We start from the raw sequence: 14,760 nt of genomic DNA, 5'->3' as shown, positions 1-14,760 counted from the left end.
GAGGCTGGGCTCCCAGTCACAGCAGCTCTCCCCTTCAAAAAGGCATGGCCTCTGAAGAAGAGCCGGCTGCTCCAGAACTGTTTGCAATGGTAACAATGTCTGCCTGGTTAGGCGGGCCTGGTTAGCCTGCCCCTGAAGGTCCTGCAGGATCTAACTGTGCCTCACTCACACACACACACACACACACACACACACACACACACCCCACGTGACCACACACTCCTCTTTTGCTCCCTCCCTCACTCCCTCACACTCTCTCCCTCACTGCTGCCTTCTTCCTGCCTCTACAGTTGGGTCTGGAGTGTTAATGACCCGTGCATAGATGGAGTCTCCTCTCTGCAGGGCGTGTACTGCCAGGCCTGCAGCCATGCCAGTGGAGCCAGAGCCCCTGCTGACAGAGCCAGAGCTGCTCCTGTGGAGCTTCTGTTTGATGTGGAGGCAGAAGGGAACGGGGCATGGGTCTTCTTGGCATTGTTTGGCATGGGAGCAGCAAAGGGCAATGAGCTGCTTGCACACTGGGCAGCCTCCATTGGTCTTGCGCTGGCAGCCCTTGCTGTGCTGCACAACCTGCTTCATCTTCAAACAGGATAAAATCCACTTCGACAAGACACGAACAAAGGGAACAAAACACAAATGTACTCATGACACTGATAACCCCAATATAAGTGACCGCCAAAGATAACAGAATTAGGGGAGAGAAATGAGAGCACAAATGATATTGAAGAGAGAGAAAATGGTATGAGAGAAAAGGAAAAGAAGAAAAAGGAAAAATATATATATATATGTGGGGAGAAAATACCAGAGAACAAACAGATAAACCAAAACATACAAACACCAAATACCTAGTAAAGAGCATGGGGGCAGAATCTTTTTTTTTTTTTGAGAGTTTTAGAAATTTTATTTTTAATACACACTAATATATCCATTTCAGCAAGCAAGAATAGGGAGGGCGGGATATTTATGTCTCTGTGTGGGTCAGATGTAGGTGCAGGAGGTGTAGGAAGTTGAGTCTAGAGCTGCTTTTCTCAGCCGCTTAGTTGTCTCTTGTGACACCTGAAATGGAATAACAGGAAAACAGAAGAAAACAGGAGCCTCAAGCAGGGACAACAAAAATGTACTGAATGCAGGGGAGAAACTAAGGGCAGGAGAAAGGTACAGAACATGCCTAACAGGGTTTGGCTGGCCTGGAACCCAATCTGCTGCTGGATCCGCTGCTGCTGCATGGCTGCGGGTAGCGTCAGCATCCCTGAGGCTGCTGGAACTGGGCGAGTACTGCCAGGCCTGCAGCCATGCCAGCGCTGCCTTTCTGGTGTTGCTGTAGCTGCTGCTGTTGCTCCGCAGCATCCCTCTTTACTGTGGTTCATACTCGCCATGCTGGCGTTGGGCCTCAGGTTCATGATGCTCAAGGCCTGGCCCTGGGGGTTCAGGCCTCCCATTGCTTGCTGCTGCGGAGGGACAGCAGGTCGGGGCCCGCTGGCTTGCATGGCGTTCAGGTTCTGCAGGCTGGGCTGGAGGCTGTACTGGAGCTGACAGTTAGTGGGCTTCCCCGTAGACACTGTGGTGGCGAGCTAAGTTCTGGCCGAGCTGAAGAAGCCGGCTAGTGACATGCTTACAGGCGAGGGCGGGGACTGAGTCGGAGGCTGCGGTGTCTGGGGTGTGTTGGGGCTGCTGGGGTGTATGGGTGTCCAGGGTGGTGCTGAAGGAGGGGGAGGGCAGACTGCTGAGGCACTTTACGGGTGTTCATGGCGAATGAGCTACCCTTGCTGCAGGCGGTTCCCTATCAGCTGCTGGCGGAGTCGGAGCCGGAGCCGGAGCCGGAGCCGCTGCTGGCGGAGCCGAGCCGCTCCCGTGGAGCTTCTGTTTGATGTGGAGGCAGAAGGGAACGGGGCATGGGTTTTCTTGGCATTGTTTGGCATGGCAGCAGCAAAGGGCGATGAGCTGCTTGCACACTGGGCAGCCTCCATTGTTCTTGCGCTGGCAGCCCTTGCTGTGCTGCACAACCCGCTTCATCTTCTGGCAGGCCATCTGCGAGCAGTTGGCGCCGCGGCACTGGCAGGCGTGCACCAGAGACTGGATGCAGCGCTGGATGCTCTGGGACCGAGACTCCCCGGGGCTCCTGGGCAGCAGCTCACCCTGGTTGCCGCCCTCAGCACCCCCCTTGGCCTCTTCATCCAGGCCCAGCCCCACCTTCACCATCTTGTGGGTGTGGCCCTTCGTGTTGTAGCAGTGGATGCAAAGGTTGTAGTCGTCGCAGCCAGGGCAGTGCCAGTGTGCCTCCATCCACTGCTTGCACTCACTGCAGGTGTGGACACAGGGGTCCTGGCCCTGGCTGTGCAACTCCGCCGACATCGCTAAGGTAACTCACGTTCTGCCTCGTGCTGTTCCTCTTCCGCTCCTTCAGCGACCCTCACAAATTCCTTGGAGGTACTGTAGGTTCAGTTCCAGACCACCAAGATAGAGCAAACGTCACCACAGCATGAGTTGCAACCTTTTTGCTGGTGTAGGGTCTTGCCTTCAATTTGTGAAAAACCCAACGTTGTGTTGCTTTGAAGAAAGTGATCCTCCCCGGACCACTGAAGTCTTCCGAGACTGCAAAGCAGCCAAGAGACGAGACCACGCAAGACGAGAGGGCGCAAGAAAAGAACAGCTCACGGGAAGAGGAGAGGATGATGCGAGATCAGGGTCCGGGAGAGGAAAAGAGATCCCGCGAGAGAAGAGGAGTGCCCAGGAAGAGAAGTGATCACGCGAGAAGAGGTGAGCGAGGAGATCACGCGAGAAAAGATAATGAGGAAGAGCACAAGAGAAAAGAGCATGCGCGAAGAAATATCTCGCGAGAAGACTTAAAAAGATCTCGCGAGAAGTGTCCAGCGAAAAGCGATCATGCGAGAAGAGAAGCGGGCAGGAGAAAAGAATAGTTCGCGGGCAGAGGAGAGTGTCACGGGAGATGAGGGTCCAGGAGAGGAAATCACGCGAGATAAGAGGAGCGCCGGAGAAGAGAAGCCGCGCCGAATATTATATACAGAAAGAAAGGTTAAGGAATTGGATGAATATGGGGAGGACCTCAGTTCAGTATAGAGGAAGTAGAAAGAGGATGAGTGGATAAGAAGAAAGAGAAAAAGAAGAAAAAAATTAGTAAAAAAAATTTAAAAAATTATTTTAAAAAGTAGGATAAAATAAAAAAATGAGAATGATGAAAAAATAATGTGAATAGAAATAGAAAACAAAAACAAACAAAGAAAAAAAAGGAAAATAAAGAAAAAAGAACAAAATAATAATAAAATAAATAAATAAATAAATAAAAAGGACTGTCTTTAGGCCAGTCCCTGTGGGCTCTCAGGGACTATTCAGGTTTTGTTTTTGGGGGCTTTTTTGTATCCTTTGTACCACTTGGGGTGTAGTCTGGGTGTGGCTGTATTGGTTGCCTGGAGACTGCAGCAAGTGCAAAGGTCCCAAAACAGAAAGGAGCTGGTTTATCTGAGTGATGGTAACCTATCATTGTGCCTGGAGCGGTGTGACTCACTGTATCTCCATGTGACAGGCAGGACGATCACATGGAGGTACAGGCTGTAGCAGAGATCTCTCTCTGTGGTCAAGATCTGGGCCCACAGTCCTGATAAGAAGTTTGAGCTGTGGTGTGGTAGCCATGGAAAGTCTGTTGTAAGGTTTTGATTAAGGGAGTGTCATGTATTGATGTTTATATAAAAATCACACTCTGGCCATTACATAAAGGATGCACTTTGTTTGTATCTCTGTGTGAGGATGTTAAAAAAAATAAAGGTTAGTATTGGCAGTGTAAACAGATAAGGAATCAATTTAAGAATCCTACAGAGCTCACAGGAAATGTGAGAGGGCCAAAGAATTAGCTTCGAAGGCTGCACATCTAGACCATTCTTCAATGACATTACTAAACCCTCCCGTTGGAATCTGACTGGATCTCAGTGGACAGGTCCCACAGCCTGCACTTGGATGCTAGACCCAGGACTCATGAAAATTTACCTAGCTCTGTGCTTTAAAAATAATGAAAAATGCAGATTCTGATCTGAGGCAAACCACTGTTATAGTTTGGAATTTCTTTTGCTAACTAAGAAACCCAGGAGTAACATTTTTTTAAAAAAAACATTTTATTGATTTTTTACAGAGAGGAAGAGAGAGGGATAGAGAGTTAGAAACATCGATGAGAGAGAAACATCGATCAGCTGCCTCCTGCACACCCTCCACTGGGGATGTGTCCGCAACCAAGGTACATGCCCCTGACCGGAATCGAACCTGGGACCCTTGAGTCTGCAGGCAGACACTCTATCCGCTGAGCCAAACGGGTCAGGGTGAGGAGTAACATTTTTTCTTCCTTGAAAAAGATTGCTTTAATGAGTTCTTCCCAATTGCTTTCATTCTTTCCAAAAACTATTGTAGAGTTTTACATTTATAATCAATGTTAGTTTTGAAATATTTGCCATTTTTCAGATTGCCTGCTTTTTACCTGAATGACATTTAAGGGGAGAGGAAGTATATCTTTTTTCTTCTGGATTTATTCTCTTTAATGGAAATATTTATGCAAAACATTAATGTTTGATTTTAAGGAGCCTCAAAAGTGCTATATTTCTAAAAATGCATATCTATCAACAAATACAACTGTGCATTGTAGAAACAATGGTAAGAAGGTATTGGGTGTGTGCATCCTATACAAAAGTATACTGTACTGACTAGTTTCTCTCTCTCTCTCTCTCTCTCTCACACACACACACACACACACACACACACCTAGAATTTCCTGCTTACTGGTAGTGTAGTAGAAAGACTGTAGGACTTAGAGGCTGGTTTTAATGCTCACTCTATTACCTACATACCTATACTTCCAGAATGGTTTTGAGTAGGTCTTTTCACCTTCCTACACCTCTGCTCTTTTAACCATTGCTTTCAATCTCAATAGATTGTTGAAAGGTATGATAGATCTTGAATTTAAAAGTGCTTTTTAGAGATAATGTATTTTCCTGTTCAACTATACTTTTTGGTAGGCCTTTTCTCCTTAGCATTTCTACTGTCTATCCACAAAGGTAAAAGTCATGCCAGAGCCAGATAACTTCTGTATAGAACCACCTTTCTCGCAGGTCCTGGAACTAAGTATTAGAGACATTTTAATGCGCATTGACTTCTTTCATCACTTCAGGGTGCCCATGCTATATTTCTTCCATAGCCTCTATTGATCCTGAAACTGGTTCTTCTTGTCTGGGATGATAACAGGTTACTTGATGCTCCGCTCCCTTTCCCCCCATTTTTTCACACTGATGGGCTGGTGAGATATCACTTATTTTAGAGGCTCAATTAGAAGCAGTCTATCAGGCTACAAAGAAACATTTACTCTATTTTTATTATGGACTGAGAGAGAGAGAGCGAGAGAGCGCCAGTGATTCCATCTATTTGTTGTTCCATTCATTTATGCATTCATTGGTTGATTCTTGTATGTGCCCTGACCAGGGATTGAACCCACAACCTTCATGTGTGGGGACAATGCTCTAACCAACTGAGCTATCTGGCCAGGGCAGAAGCACTTACTCTTGAATCACATCAGAATGACAGGAGTTCCCAGGGATAACTGGTGAGAAACCAAAAAGAACAAAGCTGGAAGCCATAGCTATTTTTTGCATTTCACTCTGAAGTTACCAAATTAGCTGGGTGGGTGAATATTTAATGTCACCACATTACCTATGTAATTTGTATTGTCTGCTTTTAATCTTCATAGCAGTTTTATAATTTTAATAACACTTTAATTAAAAATAAATGAACTGAATACTCCAACAGAACATTCTAAATGCAGACCATTGGGCTGGAAGCCCAAGCTCAGCTGGAGAGACAAACAAAACTAAAATATTCTAAAAATATAGTTGAGATGATATCTCTCCCTTTCTTCTCAGAGATCATAGCATTTCAGTGACTAGACATCTTAAAAATACTACAGGTGGGTCTCAACCCACAAACTAAGTGAGATCCAGACCTCCCTTTATAATTTGGTATTGGGGAATGTTCCTTGAATGTACAGACTAGGATATTCCCATCTCTCTTTGGTCCTTACTCTCCCAGGGCTCATTGGCTTACAGCACTTTTTTTCTTTGCTGTTCTAAGCAGCCTTTTAAGATAGCTGACTCAGACTCATTCCTTCTCCTGGTATCTAGTAAGTGACAAGATTATATGCCTTTATTTGACCAAATTCATAATACATAAATGAGTATGTATAAATGAATAATGCTCTGTACCTCCTAGACAAGTTTATAAAAAAAGAAATGCTGTTGGTTTCAAACACATGTCTAATGGAATTCAAATTAGAGAGCAAAGTACAAAGTAGGAATTACATCAGATATATCAGGAAGAATCCTGAGTTCAGGGCTCTGATTGCCTCCCATGGTAGAAACACCACTTTTTTATGAAGGTCACTTTCAGGTTTCACATGGCTGATTCTGGGAGACCAGATTTCTAACAAGTTCAAGATAAGCTGTGTACAATTCCAGTGGTTTAGGGTCATTCATCAGGCATGCTTGCATGCTCATGTTTGAAGCTTAGCATGGTTGCTTTTGCTTTATCCTCTTAATAAAAAAGATTATGTTAGAAAAAAAGACTATGCTAAAATAAAAAGTCATTATGATAGTGAACATTAGGTAGATCTCCGGCTTTGACTTAAGCAGTATTAGGTTAGTGTGCTCATTTACTGACTAATTTATTTACTTACTTACTCTTTTTTTTTTCCAGAAGTATTTGTCAAGTCCCTACTATGTGCTTGCCATTTCTGGATACTGTGAATAACAAATATAACTTAGATGTCACATAAGACCAAATTTTCTATTCTAATGTTTTCTATAGGGTTTGCATTTGCTGGTGACTCAGAATTGAAACCTGTAACTTACTCTCTCCATTACTATGACATTACTATTCACTCTGCACTAACCTGACTTTATTTTTCCAGGAAACTCTTACTGAGAAGGAGTTATGTCTCATGAACTTTCTGACATCCACTTATTTCAATAGTAGACTATCCAAGTAGCTTTTATTAAGGTAAATAAATGCTTTCTGAGAACAATAGATTATTCAACTGGGTTTATCAAACGACTTTATTTTTCAAAACCTGCTCTCACTCTTTCTGCCAATTCTAAAGTAGTATACCACAAACTCCATTTACTTCTGCTCCCACATTGAAGGACCCATCTTAAACCAGAACCTTATAAATATCTTTCCTTTGTTCTCTCTTTTTCAGGATGGAACTAAGACTCTGTCAAAGTAGCGACCGCCTTTATTCCAGTGGGCAATAAACTTGGCTTTGCTTAACCTGTACGTCATTTGGTGGTCTTGTTGGCAGTCTGCAGAGATTACATCCTCAAGGTTATTTTGGCTTCATTTTTTTTATTTCATTGAACGTTTATATATAGCCATCTATTCCATTCTCTTGTATCTGTGCTGACCAAGACATAAAATTATCTCTCTTCCTTGTTTACCAAATCCCTCAACCACCAATTACAACCCTCCATTTTCAGAAAACATTTTTGTGTTGACCATAGTTTAAAAATTTGGTGACATGATGGGCGCTTATAGATTAGCAATAACAACTTAGAGTTGAATAAGAAGCATTCTTGAGAGTCCTTTAACTACCCTACATTCTAGACCAATATTACTCAAAATGTGGTCGGTTACCAGTCTACCATGAGTTAAAAGCTGAAATGGAGAGTAGGCATTTACAAACATTGATCTGTGATGATTGAAGATTTATCCCCAACATCATAAAACTAAAGAATTGTTCATTCACCAGAGAGCCATTCTCTAGAACCTTAGGTTTTCAGTTTAGTCCCACCTCTTAAGTGCCCCAGGGAAACTAAATTCTCCTCACTACCTTATGTAGGTCAACTTATTTTCCATTTCTCTGCTCTGGGTACACCTTTGACTATGTGGACACTAAAGGCACTAAAGGCATCTTGCTAAACAGTGGGATGTGTACTCTAGTTCCCACTATGTAACAGCCCAAAACAATTTAAAGAGGTTTTGCAATTTCAGTCATTTCTCACTTCTGCAAAAGTGCCTGTGAAGTAAAGAAAACACACCAAAAGTCCTTTTCATCTCATAGAACTATGATGGTTTTCCTAATGGGTAGAAGTTGGTACAGTCAGTGTGGTCTTTAAATAGTATTTTTTTTTGACTCATTACTTCCTAAGGGATTAGATATTGTCCCTGGCCTTAAAGAGCTCATCATTTTGTGAAGCAGTAGTCATGTAGCTATATCCTGGCAACACTGCAAGATAAGTGCAGAGAGAGCTCCTGAGTGTCAGAGGAGAGCTGAGGGCGGGGGACTATGTGTGCCTGGGGATTGAGGAGACCCACCACTGTATATCACTGAATGAATGTTGAGTGAATGAAACAGTGAATGAAATTCCGAGGGCAGATATGTCATAGATGTAAAATGGAATTCATGCTATTTCCTGTCTTTAGATAGTTGTAGTTCACTCTTCAGTAGCGTCAATATGCAGTAGAGATAATACTAAGAATGGAATGATGACAGGAGGTTTGTGGTTATAGAAACTAAGTAGCATTTAACTGAATTTCTAACAGATGGGGAATAATTGAATTCTTTATTATCTTTTCACAATGAGTTAATTCATAGGTAAATCTGAAATAATCAAATGGTTTTATCTACCCTCCTGCTAAAGATTTAATATTTTCATCTAATTCAACTCTGTTATTTCCTGGCTCAATTTAATGATTAACATGACATAAAAGTAACCATTTCTTATTTATTAAAATCCTATTTGCTACAGATTACAGATGGAATCTATTTTAAAGCCATTACTAAATAAATAGTCTGTATTAATAAACTAACATGGAACAACCATCTTATAAAACCCTAAAGATAAGTTTATTAGGAAATTTTAATTAAAAACATTATCACAGAAGTAAACTCAGCTACTAATTTTTTCTCATTAAAAAACGTTTCAACGTTGAATGATACATCAAATAACTCAATTTGCCAGTAACAGCCTATGGCATTTCCTTCTAAATCACATGAGCAAAGCAGTGTACTTGTGACCAGAACAATCAGGAGACCTAACCATGCTGGTTCTGATAGTTCAGTACAACTATCAACATCTTCTCAATGTCCAGCTCCAGAATGACTCTTACCCAGTGTTCCATTCTGAAGCACTCACTTATGAGAGTAAGTGTAAAATGTCTGACCATAATCAGCATCTTCAAACTGTTCCCATGGAATTGGCCCTTCCCATGGAAGAAATACATGGGGGTGATGTCCAATGGCACCAATCATCACTGTCTCACATTAAAATAATAATTTCTAAAATGATCCATTTTACTGTAGAAAGATTAAGAATGCAGTAAGGCAAAAACAAATATATAAATAATATTGCCATTCAAGATGGCCACAGTCAATATTTATTATACATCCTTTCTGATCCATCTGTCTATTACATATTATATATGCAAATAGCAAGGATGAAATGCAAATATTTAGGTATACTGTTCTTTAATATGCTTGCTTCCTTTTCTTTTAATTTTATTAAGTTATTAAGCCATTTTGTGGTTTCAAAATGTTGTATGCCAGTGGTTCTCAACCTTCCTAATGCCGTGACCCTTTAATACAGTTCCTCATGTTGTGGTGACCCCCAACCATAAAATTATTTTCATTGCTACTTCATAACTGTAATTTTGTTACTGTTATGAATCGTAATGTAAATATCTGATATGCAGGATGTATTTTCATTGTTACAAATTGAACATAATTAAAGCATAGTGATTAATCACAAAACAATATGTAATTATATATGTGTTTTCCGATGGTCTTAGGCGACCCCTGTGAAAGGGTTGTTCGGCCCCCAAAGGGGTCATGACCCACAGGTTGAGAACCGCTCTTGTATACTGCTGGTGAGATTAAATCAGGAAACATTGCTTGATCTAATAGTCAAAAGCCTTCCTCATATTTTTCTCCCCTAGAATTAAATTGCCCTCAGGGATCAGACCACATATCACATAGAGGAGACAAAACACTTATCATCATAACCCATAGTTTAATTAATATGCTTCAGCATCACAATTTTACATTCTTACACTTTATTTTATTCTGGGGTTATTTTAGTGAGATTCCTTTTGGTTTTAAAAAAACAGAATTTTGCTTGAGGATCCTCAATAAAAAGATATTTTATTTTAGTAATTTATATGGTCTGGGACTGGACATAGAAAACCATTGCAGTCTCAAACAGCCCTAGGATAGCTGCTTCTCTCTGTTCACCTATTTCATTATCTTCTTTTTATAAACAATCTTCCTCTATTCCCTCATAATTCCTGTTTCTTTTATGCCATATCTTTCCCCATCTTTATTAATGCTTCACAGCAGCCCTTAATCTTTCTGGCTCTAGGCTCTTAGTTTCCTGTTGTCCCATCTCATCATTTGATGCCTGACATATCAAACCTCTGTGCAGAGTCTGTTGATTACTCACTCTTAGAATGGCTCAGTTCTTGGTCCATTCAACTCTGACAGGATGAGGTCAAGTTTATCTGGTATAAAAGGTTGGTGTTGCTTCTCTAGAAGGACTACAGAAGGGCATTTGGTCAAGGCATGCAATAATCAGCATTTCTAGTGTAAATATCCTGCCAGTTGTCTGATAATCCCCAGAAGTAAATTTCCTGACTAAAAAGTGTACATATTTTAAAAGTTTCTGAGGTATATTGCCAATGAATCCCTAGAAATGTGGTATTAATTTACATTCTTACCAGCAGAACTGGTGATACTTTTTCCTGCACCTTCATCAACATTGTATATTTTACTGCCATGATTTTAAATTCAGATTTCTTATTTTTGAATATTTAAGAGATAAATTTGTTAGGCAGATAGCTATGAACCATAATCTAAATTTTGTTTTACCGATATCACCTACCCCCTTAAAAATGGCAAAGACACATCTTGAACTCACTAAGAAATTCATTTCCCTACTTAGTAGTGTTTATGGACTATTTTATATGTTTATGGACCACCATATTTTTTTCTGTGATACTGTTAGTCATATTTTTTCCTAGTAAGTTGTTTGTATTTTTCTCTTTTCTCTGTATCTATAAGTCTAGTAAGTAATCTAATTATTTGTTAGTTAAATGTAGGCAGATACTTTTTCCAATTTGTTGCTTGTATTTTCCTTTCTTTATGTTATCTTTGATGAAAAAGTTCTTGATTTTAATTAGTATATTTACTAATCTTTTATCTTGTAGTTTATCTGTTTAATCTCTGCATGGTTTATAGCTTGGATTGTAGTTTGATAATTGCTTTGATAGTTATGTTTAAAATGCTCATCTCTACACAGTAATTCTACTCCTAGGTGTAGACTTCAGATACATTTTTGGATTTGTATAACTGTTCACATAAATCTACATAAATAAATGTGTATAAATGTTCATAAATGACATTTTGAAAGCAATAAACTGGGAACAATTTAAATATTTAAGAAGAAATGAATGGATTGTTGAAAATTGTGAGTTTATCCAATGAAGGACTAGGCAGCCATGACAAAAAATAAATTGCAATTATGTTTTAGTTTCTTTTTCTTTAAAAATTTTATTGAATTTATTGGGATGACATTGGTTAATAAAGGTATATACGTTTCAGGTGTACAAGTCTATGATGTATCATCTCTATATTGTATTGTGTGTTCACCATCCCAAGTCAAGGCTCTTTCCATCACCATTTATTCCTCCTTTGCGCTCTTCTACCTGCCTCCCCCTCTCCCTCTGGAAATTATCATACTATGGCCTGTGTCTATGAGGGTTTTTCTTTGCTTAATTCCTCTGAGAGCTGTCAGTCTGTTCTCTGTATTCATGAGTCTATTTATTTTGTTTTTAAGTTTATTTTGTTCATTAGATTCCACATATAAGTGAAATCATATGTTTTTCTCTTTCTGGCTTATTTCACTTAACATAATACTATCCAGGTCCATCCATGCTGTTGCAAATGGTAAGAGTGCCTTGTTTTTTACAGCAGCATAATATTCCATTGCGTAAATGTACCACAGCTGTTTTATCCATTCATCTGCTTATGGGCAGTTGGGTTGCTTCCAAATGTTGGCTATTTAAATAATGCTGCAATGAATATAGGGGTGCATATATTCTATCTGATTCACATTTTGGGTTTCTTTAGAAATTGAATTGCTGGGTCATAAAGCAGTTCCATTTTTAAAATTTTCAGGTAACTTCGTACTGTTTTCCACAGTGACTGTACCAATCTGCACAAGGGTTCCCTTTTCTCCACATCCTTGACAACACTTGTTTGTTGATTTACTGACTACATCAAACTAAAAAGTTTTTGCACAGCAGATGAAACCATCAACAAAATGAAAAGACAGCTCACCGAATAGAAGAACATATTCACCAGTGATGCATCCGATAAGGAGTTAATATTCCAAATTTATAAAGAACTTATAAAACATAACACCAAACAACAACAACAAACAACCCAATTGGAAATTGGCAAAGAACCTAATTAACACTCCTCCAAAGAGGACATACAGATGACCAATAGACATGAAAAGATACTCAATGTCACTAATCATTAGAAAAATTCAAATTAAAACCACAATGAGATATCACCTCATACATGTTAGAATGACTATGATGTATTTTTTTAATAGTTGTACAACATACTACCTCAAAACTTAATGGCTTAAAGCCAAGATTACCCATTTCAAAATAAATCTTTGGTTTGGCTTACTGTTCATCTGCTAATTTTGTCTGAGCTTTCTCGTGAGGCTACACATAGCTGGCGGTCAGTATGGACTGGACCCAACTGCCATAGTTGGGACAGCTGGACCTCTCTATGTAGCTGGATTTCTTCACAGAATAGTGGTCTTGGTAGTGTTAAGAGGGTCAAACAAGGAGATGCAAGTCCTGAAAGTTTCACATCAGTTCTATCACATTCTACTGGTCAAAGAGTCACTAGACAACCCCACATGTAAGGGGTGAAGAAATGGGCTCAATCTCTGGATGAGAAGTAACAGAGTGACATGATAAGTGGGAATGAACAAAAGGAGCTATGATTGATCTGAGACCATTACTTTAACTATGTACTATAATAATCTGTGAGTATTTCTTTGATTATACCCTCCCAACTCTGTCCAAAGTCTGTAATTATTAAGTACAGCTAACCCAAAATGCAAGGGATTGTTAATTTTTAATATGGAATTGCTGAGTTTTGGGAGGGTGTTTTCCAATAATTTCCTAGATACTGACACTCTGTAAAAATCACTATCGTCTGTACTTTTTATGTGCCTAGCTTGTTTTCTAAGATCTCAATAGGCCCTGTGATGGTTAGTCTTAAGTGTTAACTTGGCTGGGCCATGGTCCCTGAGTATTTGGTCAAACATATCGAGATATTGACGTGGAGGTGGTTTTTGATGAGATGACGTGGAGTTGGTTTTTGAGCAGACTTTTGAGTAGATTATCCTTCATTATGTGGGTGGGCTTCATCCAACCTGACCTTCCTGGAAGAAGAGGGAATTCTGCCAACTGAGAGCTTTTGGGCTGGAGCTACAGCTCTTCTCTGGTTTCCTATTGGTCCAGTTTCTCTGGAGAACTAATATATGCTCCTTAGAGAAATGGTGTTCTCATTCCAGTTTAATATACTTGTCTTGATGTATTTTGTTTTCATTCTTTCTCTGCTCCTGTTCTGATAGTTTGAATGATGCATATTTTTCCAACTGCTCCAGTTCTCCCTATTTCTCTTTGCAAATTTGATTCTGAGAGACAGTTTCCAGGCATGGGCCCATTTAATTTCCTTTTTAACCTTTGGGTCTGCAATAATTATATGGAGTTGTTTTTTCTTTAAAGCATTCCCTCAAAATGTTCTATTCTTTTTATAATAAGGAATCTCATTCCTTTTTATCTATTTATTAATAAACTGACCATTTTTTATCCGCAGGAAGCTATAGTTTGTATCTTCAGTTTTAAATTCAGCTGGAAAGAACTTCTTTTCCTGAATTATATCATAAAATTGTATAGGAGATATTCCTGGAATGTGAATGCAATTCTGGAGATGAAGCAGCGATTGTATGATTATGAAGAAGAAAATCAAACTCTAAGTTTGAAGTGGCAGGAAGATAGAATTAACCTGGGGCCTTAGCATTGTTGAGCCTTGAACTGCCTACCCCCCAGGTTTTTAGTTATTTGGAAAAAATAAGTGTTTTTGGTTAGACTATTTTAGTTAGCCTTTTCTCTGGAAGGCATTCTAATAAAATCTCAGTGATATAAAAGGTTTAGAATATAGGGAAACAAATAAACAAAACAAAATCTAAACCAAACATTTCTGTGGTTTTCTTAACATTTATATTTTTGAAACCCTTTTGATTATTCACAAGGTTTAATGTCTGGTATCTTTTAAGATCTTTGTAACAGTTGTGGGAAGAAAAAAAATGGTTTTTATTATCCCCAATAGACAGATGAGGAGTATAAAGGCCAGAAAATCATGTTTTTAAAAAAACACGCCAAAAAAACATGGTCTGTTATTATGCAGAGATCAGAACCTGGCTTCTCAATGATTTATTTGACTATAGCCCCTGGCACATGGTAGGTGCTCAATAAATAAATTAATTAATGGTGTATATAAAACATTTAGTTCAGAACCTGGCATATGTTATGTGTTAAATGAATGGAGTTTACTAACAACAATAAAAACAACACATTAGCTTCTTGCCTCAGGATGTATAGAACTCTGTGAATTTAATTGTCTTTAGCACAGACCTA

At 39.6% G+C, this 14,760-nt stretch overlaps 1 pseudogene; it reads right to left on the bottom strand.

Annotated features, from left to right (window-relative positions):
* Positions 1-975: 975 nt before the first annotated feature.
* LOC139006382 (CREB-binding protein pseudogene) lies at positions 976-2,349 on the bottom strand (annotated as a pseudogene).
* Between the last annotated feature and the right edge of the window lie 12,411 nt (positions 2,350-14,760).

This window comes from Myotis yumanensis, unplaced genomic scaffold, assembly GCF_028538775.1.
Source record: "Myotis yumanensis isolate MYYU_CA2020_CCGP unplaced genomic scaffold, mMyoYum1.0.hap1 SCAF_3, whole genome shotgun sequence".
In the NCBI taxonomy this organism is placed as follows: domain Eukaryota; kingdom Metazoa; phylum Chordata; class Mammalia; order Chiroptera; family Vespertilionidae; genus Myotis; species Myotis yumanensis.
Note: the sequence above shows the minus strand (reverse complement) of the source record. Positions and strands in the feature narration are given on the sequence as shown.